The sequence below is a fragment of the Pseudophryne corroboree genome, chromosome 12 (genome assembly GCF_028390025.1).
Source record: "Pseudophryne corroboree isolate aPseCor3 chromosome 12, aPseCor3.hap2, whole genome shotgun sequence".
Lineage (NCBI taxonomy): Eukaryota > Metazoa > Chordata > Amphibia > Anura > Myobatrachidae > Pseudophryne > Pseudophryne corroboree.
In genome coordinates, this window is record NC_086455.1 from 160558139 (window position 1) to 160564138 (window position 6000).

Consider the following 6000-nt stretch of genomic DNA (forward strand, 5'->3'; position numbering starts at 1 on the left):
AGCTCTGCTACACATGCGATCACACACTTGCACAGCTAAAATACACTCCCCAGTAGGCGGCGACTATCTGATCGCAGGGCTGCAAAAATCGCTTGCTAGCGATCAGATCTGAATTACCCCCTATTGTCTGATAATACAGAAAATACTATAACAACCACAACATACACACTGCAGTTCATACATAAATCCATATCCAAATAATAGGATTTTAGAGTTCCGGTAAGATATAGATAATCACATTGATTCCAATTAGATCTATACAAAAGACAGAGGCCCATTTATCGTTCTATATGTGCGGCTTATTACCCCAAAACATCCGGGGGAGAAGCCACAAATATGTAGTATCCCCCCCATGTATGAAGGGGTTGGGGCTGTGTTACCAGTGGCCGGGATATCGGCAGTCAGCATCCCAACACCAGGATCCTGGCCGCAGAATGACGGCGGGGGGGAGGAGCGCAACAAAGCCCCTTGCAGGCTGCTGCACTCACCACGCTGTAGGCTTGGTGGCGTCCGCAGGTTCTATTCCCACTCAATGGCTGTTGTGGACACCCACGAGTGGAAATAGTCCCTTTTAGTTGGCATGCTGACTGTCGGGAATTTCAGGGTTCGGGATGCAGGCGGAGGTACTGTGACCGGCGATCTCCTGACCGCCGGTCACATAACTATATCCTGTATGAAGGCGTGACCGGCAGCAAATATCCCTTTCCGACAGCAGCCGCAGTACCTTTAGGTTTGTATGGGGGATGCGATGATGTCTGGAAGAATCCACGGCGAGTGGTCTGTGTACACCCGCGCAGCTCATACTGAAGGGCCAATCAGAGCTTCCCTGCACAATTCTGCATTGCATGAACCCATACTGATGCCCCGTCCCCCCCATATTGTCTCAGCGCCCATTGATGCGCCTCTGACACCTGCTGTAAGATGTAGGGCTATTAGAAGTCTTATTAGAATCCCCTGACCTTTATGAAGGTCAGTCCGTGTTTATCTAACACCTCCTCAGCTGCTATTGGGGGTCATTCCGAGTTGATCGCTCGCTGCCGATTTTCGCAGCGCATTGATCAGTTAAGAAAAACTGCAAAACTGCGCATGCGTATGCACTGCAATGCGCACACGCGCGTCGTACGGGTACAAACAGCATCGTTGCTGTGCAATGCTTCTAGCGAAGAATCCATTCGCACAACCGATCGCAAGAAGATTGACAGGAAGAGGGACTTTATGGGTGTCAACTGACCGTTTCCTGGGAGTGGTTGGGGAAAACGCAGGCGTTTGCAGGGCGGGTGTCTGACATCAATTCCAGGACCGGGCAAGCTGAAGTGATCGCAGCGGCTGAGTAAGTTCAGATACTGCAAAAAACTTTTTCGGACCGCTCGGCTGCACATGCGATCGCACACTTGCAAAGCGAAAATAAACTCCCCCGTGGGCGGCGACTATGCGTTTGAACGGCTGCTAAAAGTAGCTAGCGAGCGATCAACTCGGAATGAGGGCCCTTGTACGGCTAGGTGAGTTGTGTCCAGGATGGATTTTGTACAGATCAGTGGCGGAACTTGAGAGTGATGGGCCCAGGTGTAAAAATATGCTTTGGGCCCACACCCTTCTTAGACCCACGCTTAAAAGGGCAAACGTTAGTGCCACGTGACGTGCCACATGTGGCAATGGGGCATGTTATATCAGAGCCAAGTGCCACACAACCAGCATAACGCTGACCAGGGGGAGCTGCATCTCCATGTGGGGCGCAATTAAATTAATGTTTTATGTGACCCCTTATACACCTACCCAGTTCTGCCTGGTATCCGTTCACATGGTCGACCATTCATACCGGAACCGTTCTGCCTAATGGTAGCGCCTGCACCGGGCAGATGATGTCACTATTCCCCATAAACAGAAGGAGTAACACAATGGCGGCCAGCGTGGGATACAGGGTACAGCTTCCCTCTGAGCTTTGGGGGATATCTCCCCCTGTGGAGCCGAGGACATGGTGACACTACAGAAACAGCGCGTCCCTATGGCAGCTCCGTGGTAATGCTCTTCACACTGCGTGGTTACATTGTAAAATAATAATAAAAATCATTAACAGATAAAGTGACTGTCGCCCAGTCACCTTTTCCCTACTTGGATTCCATCGGCCACACTGAAAGGTCATAGAGTTCCCTTCCAATGGCACACTAGGATCCTGCTGCGGTCCACGTGGAGCTGGCACTTCCCCTAGTAGCCTATCCCACAGCCGCTTTCCGCAGCTACAGTCTCTCTTAGTACCCACAGCCATAATGTTCCGTCTCTGTCCCGCTGATATTATGGATAGTCTTACATGTGAAGGAGATTTTAATAATCTATCCATCAGGAATAGGTTTGCACACGCAGCATAATTCATATTATTCCATACAAAAAATGGGTGGGTCACCTGTTGTGAAGGCCAAAAAAAATCACGTTACATGGGTAGATACAGCGGTGCAAGTTACCTGTTCTCTGACGTACTTTTGGGACAAGGGCAGTTTAAGAGAGGAAGGGGCCCATATGCCGTCTCCATGTGAGCCCCGCACCCTCTCACCGGCCCGTGCCCCCAAGTAGAGTCTGGAGCCATTTTCCTGGAGATTTCTCTGCTGCGCAGATCTTTGGGAAAATGGCACCCAGGCTAATTTCCTGATGATTAGACTGGCGTCAGCGGGGAGGTAGGTATAGGCTATGGATGCTTGGTGTATCCTATACCTATTGTAGACATGCCCATGTTTTGATGCTCAGCCCAGCAATGGTGGTTTATAATCTACTCATGACTACTGTCCTATGTGCCCTAAGCTTGTGTGAGGATAGCATTTCTATAATATATGAATTACACAGGTTCTGTGGCTGACTGAAACCAGATGAAATGGAGACTAGAACTCAGCCAGACGCAGAACCTGTGTAATTCATATGTGTTATCTGATTAAAGGCATGTTCTAGCAAGGGCGTAACTAGAACTTTGTGGGCCCCATAGCAAGATCTTAAAGCCCCCCCCATTGTCACTACAGTTCCCCTTATGGGAGATGAAAGAGAAAGACACAGAGAGTGAGAGAGAGACACAGGGGGCGTCAGGGAGGGAGGGAGGGAGGGAGAGAGAGAAAGAGAGAGAGAGGAGCAAGAAAGAGAGAGAGGGTCTCATGGAACCAATGTGGTAGCTACGCACATTGTATATAACACATGTAGCTGTGACAGGGAAGGTGGCCCCCCTCAGCTCTGGGCCCCATAGCAGCTGCTCTCCCTGCTCCTATGGTAGCTACACCCTGTATATAACACATGTAACTGTGACAGGGAAGGTGGCTCCTCTCAGCTCTGGGCCCCATAGCAACTGCACTCCCTGCACCTATGGTAGCTACACACTGTATATAACACATGTAACTGTGACAGGGAAGGTGGCCCCTCTCAGCTCTGGCCCCATAGCAGCTGCACTCCCTGCACCTATGGTAGCTACACCCTGTATATAACACATGTAACTGTGACAGGGAAGGTGGCCCCCCTCAGCTCTGGGCCCCATAGCAACTGCACTCCCTGCACCTATGGTAGCTACACCCCTGTATATAACACATGTAACTGTGACAGGGAAGGTGGCCCCTCTCAGCTCTGGCCCCATAGCAGCTGCACTCCCTGCACCTATAGTAGTTACATCCTTGTATATAACACATGTAACTGTAACAGGGAAGGTGGCCCCTCTCAGCTCTGGGCCCCATAGCAGCTGCTCTCCCTGCTCCTATGGTAGCTACACCCTGTATATAACACATGTAACTGTGACAGGGAAGGTGGCTCCTCTCAGCTCTGGGCCCCATAGCAGCTGCACTCCCTGCACCTATGTAGCTACGCCATGTATATAACACATGTAACTGTGACAGGGAAGGTGGCCACTCTCAGCTCTGGGCCCCATAGCAGCTGCACTCCCTGCACCTATAGTAGTTACATCCTTGTATATAACACATGTAACTGTGACAGGGTAGGTGGCCCCTCTCAGCTCTGGGCCCCATAGCAGCTGCACTCCCTGCACCTATGTAGCTACACCCTTGTATATATAACACATGTAACTGTGACAGGGAAGGTGGCCCCTCTCAGCTCTGGGCCCCATAGCCGCTGCACTCCCTGCATCTATAGTAGTTACACCCTTGTATATAACACATGTAACTGTGACAGGGAAGGTGGGAGGTGGTCCCTCTCAGCTCTGGGCCCCATAGCAGCTGCACACCCTGCACCTGAGACTCCAAATCTCAAATAATTTGTTAACTTTCTATATTACATTGTTCTATATTGATATCACAATTACATATTACAGCACAGTCATAGGATCAAGCAACAGGTTTCCCAGTAGTAGAATGTTTAGCTATCAGCATAGGTGTGCGCAGGGGGGGTGCCTGGTGCGCACAGGCACCCCCTAATATCTGGCACCCCGATCTCACATGCCTGATGCAGCGATCGCCGAGCTGGCTGATTACTGTCCCCTCTGCGCTGCACCCTGTCAGGACTGCATTACTGACCGGACGCCTGGGTTAATCAAGGGTGCCCCTGCCAGCGGCTTTTAAACTCCCGGCTCCGCCTCCATGTCCAAAAACAGCGTGATGTGAGGTGATTACATCATGCTGCTCGCACGTCCACCCGCCACATGCCCACCTCTCTCCTTTTATGCTATGCCAATGCCAGCCACTGATGAGGATCAGCATGCAGCCAGCGTTCCTCTTAGTAAGACAAATTCAATACTGGCAGGCGGTCGGCGGCAGCATTGACACGTAACGCGTTTTTTCAGCAGTACTAGTCTGTGACTGTCAGTGTCAGTGAGTGGCTGACTTGTAAGTAAGCTGCTGTAGCTTGCAGAGGAAAGAGAGGAAGAGCCAGATCAGGCTGAGGAGGAGCAGTGTAATTACAGTGAGTGCCATCAGGGGTGTTTGTTTGGTGCACACCACAACATCTGACAATGTATCTGCTTTATTAGGATTGGTACAAGGGTGGATATTTTATATTGCGTTGACCGTCAATAGATGGTGCTAGACACGCCCAAAAGGCGGTGCTAGACACACCCCTCCAACGGTGCACCCCCTAATAAAATGTGCTGCGCACACCAGTGGCTATCAGTATTTATTTTGGTCAATATCTCATTGGCCTTTCACCTTGTGTCAGCTCAGCAAAGCCTAAGCTGACCGCACTCCGACGCCACTGCAAAGGTGACTGCACGAAACATCACTGACCACAGCCCAGCGTCACGGGGATAAAACGTAAAACAAGAAACAGTGTAAAAAAAAAAGTTCAACTTATTCTCTGTCATCTTCTAAACAGTACTAGTAACATCTGTAGACTATGCTTTGTTTGAAGCATACTTGATGATTTTCAATAACCCCACCCCACCCTGGGAAAGTCTCTGATCAGGCCGGGAAAGGGCTAAAGTGTAACACCCTGGGGTTGGCAGGTATGTCTAAGTGGTTGAGAGAGGTGTATCTCAGGTGTTGGGTGGTTATGTGATAGACCTTTCCCTCTCTAAATATTCTTCCCCGTACCTTGTTTGTAGTACCTTGTTAAAAGAGGTAGGGTAGAGTGATACGAAATAAGAGTGAGTCATCAATTCCGACAGGATGTCTTTTTATTGAGCCGCAATGAACTCTGGATTGAGGATGAAGATTGGTTAACTGCCAAAAATATATTAGATAATCACAAGAAGAATAGGGCAATAAAAAGCAGATAAAGATATGACAATTGACTACAGTTCACATCACACTGGATCATTAAAAAATGCAAAAAAAAAAATCAATAAAATTTGCGTATTACCATAATAAACTATAATGTGGTGATGAAAAGAGTAATGAAACATATAATTTCACAATAACAGTTTTGAAGTTCTTAGCTTTACATAACCAAGTTGTTATAGTCTTCACCGGCAAATAACGTTGGAGCTCTCTACAAATTCTGAGGTGTCACAGTTTTCAGTGGGGGAATGGCACATGTAATCCTGGGTTAGTAAGAATGTCACTGTGTCTCAGTCTTATTCAAAGAGGATGA